Source organism: Lepidochelys kempii, chromosome 3 (genome assembly GCF_965140285.1).
Source record: "Lepidochelys kempii isolate rLepKem1 chromosome 3, rLepKem1.hap1, whole genome shotgun sequence".
Classification (NCBI taxonomy): domain Eukaryota; kingdom Metazoa; phylum Chordata; order Testudines; family Cheloniidae; genus Lepidochelys; species Lepidochelys kempii.
Genome location: NC_136382.1, coordinates 184,012,532 through 184,025,054, shown reverse-complemented (window position 1 = coordinate 184,025,054; position 12,523 = coordinate 184,012,532). Strand labels below are relative to the sequence as shown.

The 12,523-nt window shown below is 46.4% G+C and overlaps 1 protein-coding gene across 1 annotated transcript in view; it reads right to left on the bottom strand.

Moving 5' to 3' along the window:
- The window catches only part of LOC140908333 (follicle-stimulating hormone receptor), a 160,368-nt gene that overhangs the window by 128,906 nt on the left and 18,939 nt on the right, over positions 1–12,523 (bottom strand). The window lies entirely within an intron of this gene.

The following is a 12,523-nucleotide window of genomic DNA, read 5'->3' as shown; positions in this document are numbered from 1 at the left end:
CTTTTTCCCCTCAGGGACTTGTCCCCCGGGCCGTAGCCCAATGCCTTAAAGACCTTGCCACCCAATGGCTATGCCCTGAGGTCTACATGACTGCCTCAGCTGATGGACGACACCCAGTCTGAAGGGGGAGAAACACCTTCTGATCCAAGAGACCCTGTCCAGGAGGTTCATCCTCCCAACATAGATTCAGCCCATTTAACCCAGACCTATGACTTCATATGTGGGCAAAAGGAAGATGACACAGACATATGCCCGGATAGTGGTGATTGACGGGACTGTTACTCAGGAGGCCCAAGCTGCTCAGTTTTCCCATTTTGAACTAAAAAATTATATGCTTTATCGAGTTGACCTTGATCCAAAGACAAGGGAGGGCTGCTACCAACTCCTGGTGCCCCAGAAGGCCTTACAGCTGGCTCATTCAATACCATCAGCCAGCTATCTTGGCTGGGGAAAAAACATTAGCCTGCTTATTGGCTTGATTCTTTTGGCTGGGGATCTCTAAGGAGGCCGCTAATTTCTGTGTGTCCTATCCAGATTGTCAGCAGGTTGCATCAAAGGGTTCAGGACGGGCTCCTCTCATACCTCTACTAGGAATGCCCTTTAAGATAGGGATTGAGATTGTGGGCCTCCTAGAGAAAAGTGTCTGGGGCCACAAACACATACTGGGCATGGTGGACTATGCCACACTGTATCCAGAAGTGGTTTCCATGCTCTCAACAGCACAAACTGTAGCAACAGAGCTAGTTCAACTCTTCTCTCAGGTGAGCTTACCTACTGAAATCCTGACTGACCACGGGACAAATTTAATATCCTGGTTCTTAAGAGGTGTGGACACTTCTCAAGGTTAAGCGTTTCAGGACCTCTGTGTACCACCCCCCAAATGGATGGCCTGGTGGAGAGGTTCAATCAAACATTGGAAAACATGTTGAAAAAAATGTATAAATACGGGCCTTGCAATTGGGACCAACTTCTGTCCTATCTTATGTTCCCAGTATGAAAGGTACTGCAGGCATCAATGGGATTTTCCCCATTTGAGCTGCTTTATGGCTGGTGACCCTGAAGGATACTGGACCTTCTTAAGGGAACGTGGGAAGAGCAACCTTTCCGAGCCCAAAACGTAATTCAATATGTGTTACAAATGCGTGAATGAATAGATCAGGTGGCCAGGTTTGCCAGAGGGAATCTGGAATGGGCCCAACAAATCCAGGCTCACCACTATAATAAAGAAGCTCAGGAGAAAGTCTTCCAACCCAGTGACCAAGTCTTGCTATTATTACCCAGCTCCGAGAGTAAGCTCTTGGCCAAGTGGCAAGGGCCCTAGGAGGTCAGAGGACAAACAGGGGATGTGGACTATGAGATATGTTGCCCAGATAAGAGGGGGGAAAAACAAATTTTCCATGTAAACTTGTTAAGAGCATGGAAAGCACAGGAGGACCTATTTATAGACACTCCCCTCCCCCGCCCCCTCGTGGGACCTGCTGGATGATTTGGGACTAGAGGTACAATCCCCAACAGGCACTTCAGATGTACCCATAACAGAATGCCTCCCTCCACACCTGCAATGGCAGGCCAGGAACCTTCTGGGATACTTTGATTTCTTCTCCCAGCCGGGTTGGATTCATCTCGTGGCCCATCAGATCTGGATGAATCCGACTGCCAAGCCCAAACACAAGACCTACTGAGTTCTCAAAAAGCTCTGTGAGACTCTAGAACTAGAGGTTCGGGCAATGCCAGGGGTTATTGAAGAATCCCAAAGCCCTTGGTGCAGGCCAGTGGTCCTGGTAACCAAACCAGAGGGCACCACCTGGTTCTGTGTGGATTTCAGGGCCCTAAATGCAGCCTCACTGTTCGATGCTTAATCCAGGCTCTGAGTTCATGAACTCTTGAATTGGCTTGGAAAGGCATAACATTGGACTTAACCAAGGGGTATTGGCTAATACCCCTTACAAAAGACTCCTGGGGAAAAAACTGCATTTGCCAGCCCCCTAGGGCTGTTCTATTTTATAACTATGGCCTTTAGATTACATGGGGCGCTAGCCACCTTCCACTGCCTGATGAATCAGGTACCCTGTCACCATGGGCAATTTGCAGCTGCCTATTTAGACGATTTAGTGATCTTCAGTGAAGATTGGTGGTCACACTTAACGGACATAGCATCCGTTCTGCAGTTAGAGAGGCTGGGCTCACAGCAAACCCAAAGAAATGTAAAGTTTGGTATGCAAGAGACCAAATACCTTGGGTATCTGTTAGGGAATGGGAAGATACAGCACCTACAAGATAAAACTGAAGCTCTAGAAAAAACTCCAGTTCCAAAACCACAAAACAGGTCTGGACCTTTCTAGGCCTGGCCAGCGATTACTGTCGGTTTATCCCCCATTTTGCAACACTAGTGGTACCAATGACAGACCTGACCAAGATGTCGGCACCAAAATGGTACTGTGGACACAAGAATGCCAGGTGGCGTTTCAAAGCATAAAAGACATTTTTGGGCAGCAGCCAGTGTTCCAATGCTCTGACTTCCTTACCATTTATCCTGTACACAGATGCATCCACTGCAGGGTTGGGGGCTGTACTGTCCCAGAAGTTCCAAGGGGCAGAATATCCAAGCCTCTACCTGAGCAAAAACTTCAGCCGTGGGAGATTAGGTTCTCAGCCAAGCACTCTTGTTCTATGGTGATCGCCTGGGCAGTGGTGGTACTGACTACCTACTGGGAGCTGCATTCAAACACTTCACAGACCACGCTCCTTTGAAGTGGATGACGTGAAAGACACAACCCTCCCGGATTACACTATGGTATCTGGTGTTTCAATGTTAAGCCTTCAGAATAGGACATCGCCCAGGATCCCAACATGGAAATACACATTTCTTCTCCCGAACAGGGGTCGACACTGTTTTCGGGGAGACACCCCAACCCCAATATTTTCTGTGGGGGAGGTATGTGACAGGGTATACCAGACCCTCCAAGTTCAGAGAGTCCTCCAAGCTGCAAAGAGTAGCTGTGTGGGACAAAACCACACTGGGTCCCAGCAGTCTAGTATAAGAAGAGCTGCAGGGCCAGAGGCAGTTCATTTCCGTGCTGGAGCTGTAGGAGTGTGGATGGTGTGTGGATGGCCGATGGACCTACAGAACCTGGACAGGGCAGCGCTGCAAGAAGCCAGGGAGAGCAAGAAGGAGCTGTGAGCTAGTTGCTGGGAGTTCATCAGGACAAGGCCCTGAGGTAAGGGTGAAGATGGCATGAGGCCACAGGGAAATGGCCCAGGGAATTAGAGAAGCCATGCGACATAGTTTGGACTTCAGGAAAGCAGACTTCGACTCCCTCAGGGAACGGATGGCCAGGATCCCCTGGGGGACTAACTTGAAGGGGAAAGGAGTCCAGGAGAGCTGGCTGTATTTCAAGGAATCCCTGTTGAGGTTACAGGGACAAACCATCCCGATGAGTCGAAAGAATAGTAAATATGGCAGGCGACCAGCTTGGCTTAATGGTGAAATCCTAGCGGATCTTAAACATAAAAAAGAAGCTTACAAGAAGTGTAAGGTTGGACATATGACCAGGGAAGAGTATAAAAATATTGCTCGGGCATGTAGGAATGTTATCAGGAGGGCCAAATCGCACCTGGAGCTGCAGCTAGCCAGAGATGTCAAGAGTAACAAGAAGGGTTTCTTCAGGTATGTTGGCAACAAGAAGAAAGCCAAGGAATGTGTGGGCCACTTACTGAATGAGGGAGGCAACCTAGTGACAGAGGATGTGGAAAAAGCTAATGTACTCAATGCTTTTTTTGCCTGTTGTTTTCACTAACAAGGTCAGCTCCCAGACTGCTGCGCTGGGCATCACAAAATGCGGAAGAGATGGCCAGCCCTCTGTGGAGATAGAGGCGGTTAGGGACTATTTAGAAAAGCTGGACGTGCACAAGTCCATGGGGCCGGACGAGTTGCATCCGAGAGTGCTGAAGGAATTGGTGGCTGTGATTGCAGAGCCACTGGCCATTATCTTTGAAAACTCGTGGCGAACCGGGGAAGTCCCGGATGACTGGAAAAAGGCTAATGTAGTGCCAATCTTTAAAAAAGGGAAGAAGGAGGATCCTGGGAACTACAGGCCAGTCAGCCTCACCTCAGTCCCTGGAAAAATCATGGAGCAGGTCCTCAAAGAATCAATCCTGAAGCACTTGCATGAGAGGAAAGTGATCAGGAACAGCCAGCATGGATTCACCAAGGGAAGGTCATGCCTGACTAATCTAATCGCCTTTTATGATGAGATTACTGGTTCTGTGGATGAAGGGAAAGCAGTGGATGTATTGTTTCTTGACTTTAGCAAAGCTTTTGACACGGTCTCCCATAGTATTCTTGTCAGCAAGTTAAGGAAGTATGGGCTGGATGAATGCACTATAAGGTGGGTAGAAAGCTGGCTAAATTGTCGGGCTCAACGGGTAGTGATCAATGGCTCCATGTCTAGTTGGCAGCCGGTATCAAGTGGAGTGCCCCAAGGGTCGGTCCTGGGGCCGGTTTTATTCAATATCTTCATAAATGATCTGGAGGATGGTGTGGATTGCACTCTCAGCAAATTTGCGGATGATACTAAACTGGGAGGAGTGGTAGATACGCTGGAGGGGAGGGATAGGATACAGAAGGACCTAGACCAATTGGAAGATTGGGCCAAAAGGAATCTGATGAGGTTCAATAAGGATAAGTGCAGGGTCCTGCACTTAGGACGGAAGAACCCAATGCACAGCTACAGACTAGGGACCGAATGGCTAGGCAGCAGTTCTGCGGAAAAGGACCAAGGGGTGACAGTGGACGAGAAGCTGGATATGAGTCAGCAGTGTGCCCTTGTTGCCAAGAAGGCCAATGGCATTTTGGGATGTATAAGTAGGGGCATAGCGAGCAGATCGAGGGACGTGATCGTTCCCCTCTATTCGACATTGGTGAGGCCTCATCTGGAGTACTGTGTCCAGTTTTGGGCCCCACACTTCAAGAAGGATGTGGATAAATTGGAGAGAGTCCAGCGAAGGGCAACAAAAATGATTAGGGGACTGGAACACATGAGTTATGAGGAGAGGCTGAGGGAGCTGGGATTGTTTAGCCTGCAGAAGAGAAGAATGAGGGGGGATTTGATAGCTGCTTTCAACTACCTGAAAGGGGGTTCCAAAGAGGATGGCTCTAGACTGTTCTCAATGGTAGCAGATGACAGAACGAGGAGTAATGGTCTCAAGTTGCAGTGGGGGAGGTTTAGATTGGATATTAGGAAAAACTTTTTCACTAAGAGGGTGGTGAAACACTGGAATGCGTTACCTAGGGAGGTGGTAGAATCTCCTTCCTTAGAGGTTTTTAAGGTCAGGCTTGACAAAGCCCTGGCTGGGATGATTTAACTGGGAATTGGTCCTGCTTCGAGCAGGGGGTTGGACTAGATGACCTTCTGGGGTCCCTTCCAAGCCTGATATTCTATGATTCTATGATTCTATAGTTAAAATGAGACACAGCAGACAGTTGCTACCTACAGGGCCCTGGGCCTGGATCCCCGCCACCCCCATTAGCCACTGGGTCTGGACACTGAGGCACCTCAGAGAGGGAATTGAACTATAGTGGCCCAGCTGGAGGGCTATAGCCCAGAAGCCCAAGAGGGCAAAGAAATAGTCTCCAGAGAGGGAGCCCTGGGGCACTGCTCTGGGATAGAGCAGTGCCCTATCAGAGAGAGAGAGAGAGAGTGTAGACACACCCACTCTGCCAAGAGGGCACTCACGAGAGGTGAGTGTACCATGTTACAGTAAGTTTTTTAATGCTTCAGAAAGATGATGGCTTGGCAACACCAGGAACTGAATCATCAGTTTATGTGCAGAGCAAATGTATACTTAGTACTGTTACTCTTCGGAGTGCTTCACAAACATGAAACAGTTAATCCTCTGAACATCCCCATGGGATAGGTGAACAACCATTAGTCAATAATTTACAGAATTGTGAAACAGAGGGGCCAGGGGATCTGTATGGGCCCCATAAGTCTAAATCATAGCTAGGAGTATGAGAAGGGAGGTATGGACTTCCACTTTTTTGCTCATACCTCAGCTCTCTTTCAAGTACAGCACTGCAGTACTAGCATTCTTAGTCCCTGTTGGTTGGAATTATCTCGAGGGGAAGGTGGTGGGTCAGTTTTTCAGGGACCGTGCTGGGGAGATGGACCCATATGGATTTTTATTTATCAGAATTAAACTTTATTAAGAGTCTCTCCCTCCTCTTCTTCCTGCATCCCCCTCTTTGGTTTGCCTCTCCCTGTCTCTTTTCTGATCCTTCCCTACAACTTTATCTCTGATGCAAAGCTTTTCCCATTCCCACTAAAGAGCGTGTTACTATTTCTGTGTCTGTTTCTCCCAGAGTCTAATTGCTCTTTTCCCTCGATCTCTTTTCCTCCCGAGTGGAGTTCTTGCCCTCCTGATCCTCTGTTTGTTTTCTCATTCCTTCTCTCATCTTTCTCATTCTCAGATTCTTGCCCTACATCGTCTTCCATACTCCCTCCTCAGTTTGCTCTCCTGATAATCTCTTGTTCTTTCCCTCACTTTCATTCCATTCCTTCTCTCATGCATTATTCACTGCTGCCCATACCACATGTATCCACCTAGTCTCTCCAGCACACGATTCCCTCCCTCCCATTCACATACAGTTACATGTGCCAGTGCTTTCTCCCTTGGGACACATACACAGGCGCACCCCTCCAGCTCAAACACTGACACTGACTCCCAGTACACATACATGTGAGTACATATGCATGCTGGCACACAGACAGACACTCATGGGAGTTCTCCCTTGCATTGCAGCCCCTTTGTACTGGCTAAATGAGTACAAAGGCCTCCATGGAGAAAAGCCATGGGGCAGAAGGCTCTTATGGGGGTTGGCATTATGCCTCTCCATTCATGGTCCCTATTGCAGAAGGTATTCCAGTCCAAGAGGTTTAGAGAGGGGTCCTGCCTCCTGGTTATTCTGCAGCATTGCAATGGCCCATAGAAGCCACTGCAGAGAGGTGCTACCCTCACCCATACTGAGGATGGGAATCTTGGTTTTTGAATAAGGGGTTCAGAAGCACTGTTCACCCTTTAACACCTTAAAGATGCGACTGCTGTATAGAATCTTGCACTTTCTCCTTCAAGCAAAGCTGACATTATGATTTTATCATTTATAAACACAAATCAGGGGTGAAGCTTTCAATTATTTATTTGTATCCAGGCTCCATTCCAAAGGTTTCCCTGAAATGTCCTCAAGAGGAACCTACCTTAGTAAAAATGGATGCCACAACCTCAAAGCCTTGCTTTACTTTAATTAAAAGAAAAAAAATGAATACTTCAGTGTACCACATCCATCCTGCTAGGTCCTTTATATGATCTACTTCATAAAAGTAAGAAGGATGAACATTTTTTTATTCAGCTGTTTTTTCACCCAAATCACTTTAATCAAAACCACTTCTCTTGTGAGGATGTCTGCTTTACTCTGGACACATTAAGCTCCAGTACATGATCCGCTGCAAATTGCTTGAATCTGACATGGCCACAGCAGTTTCTTTTAATCATGAATTAAGTGCTTAAAAGTCAGGTATTGACTACATGAAAGGCAATCCCCTGCTCAATTCACAGCTTGTAGATAGTATGAACTCAGCCTCTCATATCTCACACACATGCAAAACACACCCCAATCCAAAAACTCTGCACCCAAGAAGAAATTATAGTACATTTACCTCCAGTACTGTAAGGGAGACATTCCTATAACCTCCTGGAATTTCTTATGGGGTTTGTGCTTCCGCTGGATTGTGCTCAATCCTTACTTACAAGTGGTGAGAACTGAGATTATGCCTATGTTTGAGAGTGCATAGATATTCCACGTTAAGGATGGGGTTAGCTGTATACAAAGAGAACTAGGCAGAGAACCTGCCCCAGCTTGGAGAAGCTGTGCAGCCTGCCCTCTGGAGGTCAGGGGGAGCCATGCTTAGGCCCAGGGAGGACACAGGGTCAGGATGTAAACCCAAACTGGAATCAGGAAACAAAGAGAAACTGGGAATGGGATTGTCCTGCTGGCACACTAAAGAGTGTGTTACTTACCAGAGATTAGGGGCTTGTCTGCATGAACATTTAGTTCACAGCAAGCTGGGGTGTGAATCTGCCCCACACAAGCTGGTAGTGTAATAATGTCCATGTGGACCCTGCTGACCGGCTCTAACAATTCCTTGGGGCACTTTGATATAGTTCCATTTCCAAGCACAAATCAAAGAACACTAAGGAACTGTTAGTGGGTGTCAGCAGGCTCCACGTGGACAATTAATGAGCAGCAGGCTAATGCAGGGCAGATTCACACCCCAGCTTGCAGTTCATGTAGAAAAGTCCTGACTTAAGTCTGTTTATTTCTCTCCTCCTACCAGTCTAGCTGAAGAAATTTTTCTTGGTTTAGCATTTTACACACTCTTTTTGAACCAGGCTGAGGAAACGCCATAGTTTAGACTCTCTATACTTCGGAGCAGGATCCAGAACTCTGTTCAGAAGGCTGAATGCCTTAAAGTGGTGGAAATGGAACATTCCCGCCCCTCCCACCCTTCCCTTTGTTTTTGCCTTTTTGCTGATAAGGAGGCCATAGCTTCACTTACAACCGTTCTAAATTTTACTCCAATTTCAGCAAAGCTTCTGATTTGCACCGAAAGGCTACATTAGAAATTCTGAGTGAATTTACTTGCCATGAAAGTCAACCACTAACAAGCACTGGCTTAAAGCAGGCAGAGCATGCCTAGAAGGTGGTATAGGGTGCCCTATAAACTTCTGCCAAAGTAACTCAATCCTGATCTCCAGCACCCATTCCAGGCTTTTGGCCTAGTTTCCAAAGGGAAATGCAGGGCAAAGTCTGCAACACTCCAAGAATTTCAACTCCCTGAGTGTGCCTTCAAAACAAGTAAGGTTTAGGAAAATCTGGATCTATAAGCAAAGATCTGGATGCATGTTACAGCATTGGTCTAACTAAAGCAATATAGTGTGCACTAACAAATTACTGTGTATTTGTATATCCATCTATGACTGTGATGCCTTTTTTTAAGGAGTGCCCTGTACTGGGTCTGTTTTTTGGCAGGATCCCATTGTAAACAAGCTGAAATGCTTTGGCTTCATATCATACCCGAGATACATTTTTTGCTTAAATACACAATTCATGGTAGTTGCTATCAACATATATTTAAATATGATCAAGGGCTGTATCTGTGCTACCCAGGGTATGGCAGAAGCAAAGAAGTGCCAACAGCCTAAATCCTCATTGGGATCCTTATTGGCATAGCTCAAAATAGAAATATTCATGATATCTTTCCTTGCCTGTAACATATTGACTAGTATGAATTTTAAAATACAAAGTAACATTTCAATGCTTACTAGTTTAAGAATTTTATCAGACTTGTGTTTAGTAAATGAAGAAATCTAGCCTTATTTTCTGTATGATTGATTACAGCATATGATTGTGGCACTTTTCATGGGAAATCAGTCTGAAGTCTTTAAGGAGAAAGGTTACAGAGTAACAGCTGTGTTAGTCTGTATTTGCAAAAAGAAAAGGAGTACTTGTGGCACCTTAGAGACTAACCAATTTATTTGAGCATAAGCTTTCGTGAGCTACAGCTCACTTCATTGGATGCATACTGTGCAAAGTGTAGAAGATCTTTTTATATACACAAAGCATGAAAAAATACCTCCCCCCACCCCACTCTCCTGCTGGTAATAGCTTCTCTAAAGTGATCACTCTCCTTACAATGTGTATGATAATCAAGTTGGGCCATTTCCAGCACAAATCCAGGTTCTCCCCCCGCCCCACCACACATACAAACCCACTCTCCTGTTGGTAATAGCACAAGATCAAATCTGCACAGACACACCCCTAGAACCCCGACCTGGGATATTCTATCTACTACCCAAGATCCATAAACCTGGAAATCCTGGGCGCCCTATCATCTCAGGCATTGGCATCCTGAAAGCAGGATTGTCTGGCTATGTAGACTCCCTCCTCAGGCCCTACGCTACCAGCACTCCCAGCTACCTTCGAGACACCACTAACTTCCTGAGGAAACTACAATCCATCGGTGATCTTCCTGATAACACCATCCTGGCCACTATGGATGTAGAAGCCCTCTACACCAACATTCCACACAAAGATGGACTACAAGCCATCAAGAACACTATCCCAGATAATGTCACGGCTAACCTGGTGGCTGAATTTTGTGACTTTGTCCTCACCCATAACTATTTTACATTTGGGGACAATGTATACCTTCAAATCAGCAGCACTGCTATGAGTACCTGCATGGCCCCACAGTATGCCAACATTTTTATGGCTGACTTAGAACAATGCTTCCTCAGCTCTCGTCCCCTAATGCCCCTACTCTACTTGCGCTATATTGATGACATCTTCATCATCTGGACCCATGGAAAAGAAGCCCTTGAGGAATTCCACCATGATTTCAACAATTTCCATCCCACCATCAACCTCAGCCTGGTCCAGTCCACACAAGAGATCCACTTCCTGGACACTACAGTGCTAATAAGCGAAGGTCACATAAACACCACCCTATACCGGAAACCTACTGACCGCTATTCCTACCTACATGCCTCCAGCTTTCACCCTGACCACACCACAAGATCAATTGTCTACAGCCGAGCTCTGCGATACAACCGCATTTGCTCCAACCCCTCAGACAGAGACAAACACCTACAAGAGCTCTATCAAGCATTCTTACAACTACAATACCCACCTGCGGAAGTGAAGAAACAGATTGATAGAGCCCAAAGAGTTCCCAGAAGCCACCTACTATAGGACAGCCCTAACAAAGAAAATAGCAGAACGCCACTAGCCGTCACCTTCAGCCCCCAACTAAAACTCCTCCAACGCATTATCAAGGATCTACAACCTATCCTGAAGGATGACCCAACACTCTCACAAATCTTGGGATACAGGCCAGTCCCTGCCTACAGACAGCCCCCCACCCTGAAGCAAATACTCACCAGCAACTACATACCACACAACAGAACCACTAACCCAGGAACGTATCCTTGCAACAAAGCCCGTTGCCAACTGTGCCCACATCTCTATTCAGGGGACACCATCGCAGGGCCTAATAACATCAGCCACACTATCAGAGGCTCATTCACCTGCACATCCACCAATGTGATATGCCATCATGTGCCAGCAATGCCCCTCTGACATTGGGCAAACTGGACAGTCTCTATGTAAAAATAAATGGACACAAATCAGATGTCAAGAATTATAACATTCATAAACCAGTCGGAGAACACTTCAATCTCTCTGGTCACACGATTACAGACATGAAAGTTGTGATATTACAACAAAAAAACTTCAAATCCAGACTCCAGCGAGAGACTGCTGAATTGGAATTCATTTGCAAAACTGGATACAATTAACTTAGGTTACCTTGCATAATGACTTAGCCACTCCCAGTCTTTATTCAAGCCTATTTCCCCTTGTTTTTTCCTACCCCCCCCCCAAGACATTCTTGTTAAACCCTGGATTTGTGCTGGAAGTGGCCCACCTTGATTATCATACACATTGTAAGGAGAGTGATCACTTTAGAGAAGCTATTACCAGCAGGTGAGTAGGGTGTGGGGAGGTATTTTTTCATGCTTTGTGTGTATAAAAAGATCTTCTACACTTTGCACAGTATGCATCCGATGAAGTGAACTGTAGCTCACGAAAGCTTATGCTCAAATAAATTGGTTAGTCTCTAAGGTGCCACAAGTACTCCTTTTCTTTTTAAGGAGAAAGTAACAGAGCAACTTGTCTTCAGTATATCACAAGGCGCAGATGGTATTAATCCAAGAATTCTTCTTATGGAAATAAAATGTGACATTGTGGGAGATACGAGTCAAGAGATGAAAGAGGCAAAACCAGCCCTGATATCCTCTCAAACAGAAAACTCCCAATAATTTTTAACTGACCAACGTATTTGGGATTGGTCCAAAGGATGAAGATTAGATTCTGATTTTTGCTCACATACTGTACTTAAAACAGTTAAGCACATGCCAGTTTGGAAAAGAACACTGAAGAAGGCATTTCCAGAGGAGAGGTGAGCAGGGATTATCCTTTGAAACAGGTGGGATGATAGTGTGTGTATATACAATCAATTATCTGTAACTGTGAGGAACAGGACTTACAGGCATCAGTCTTTCCTGTTTTTCTGTGTTTTTGTGTGCAGAGATTTCAAACTAGAGATGGGTCATTAGGGTTGTCAACTTTCTATTGGCACAAAACCAAACAGCCTACCCCCGCCCCGCCTCTTCCCCATGGCCCTGCCCCCACTCACTACATTCCCCTTCCCTCGGTGGCTAGCTCTCCCCCACCCTCACTCAGTTTCACTGGGCTGGGGGTTGGGGTGTGGGTGGGGGCTCTAAATGGGGGTGCAGGTTCTGGGGTGAGGCTGGGGATGAGGGGTTTAGGGTGCAGGAAGGGCTCCAGGCTGGGGGGTGTGACCAAGGGATTCAGTGTGCAGTAGGGGGCTGCAGGTTGAGGTAGGGG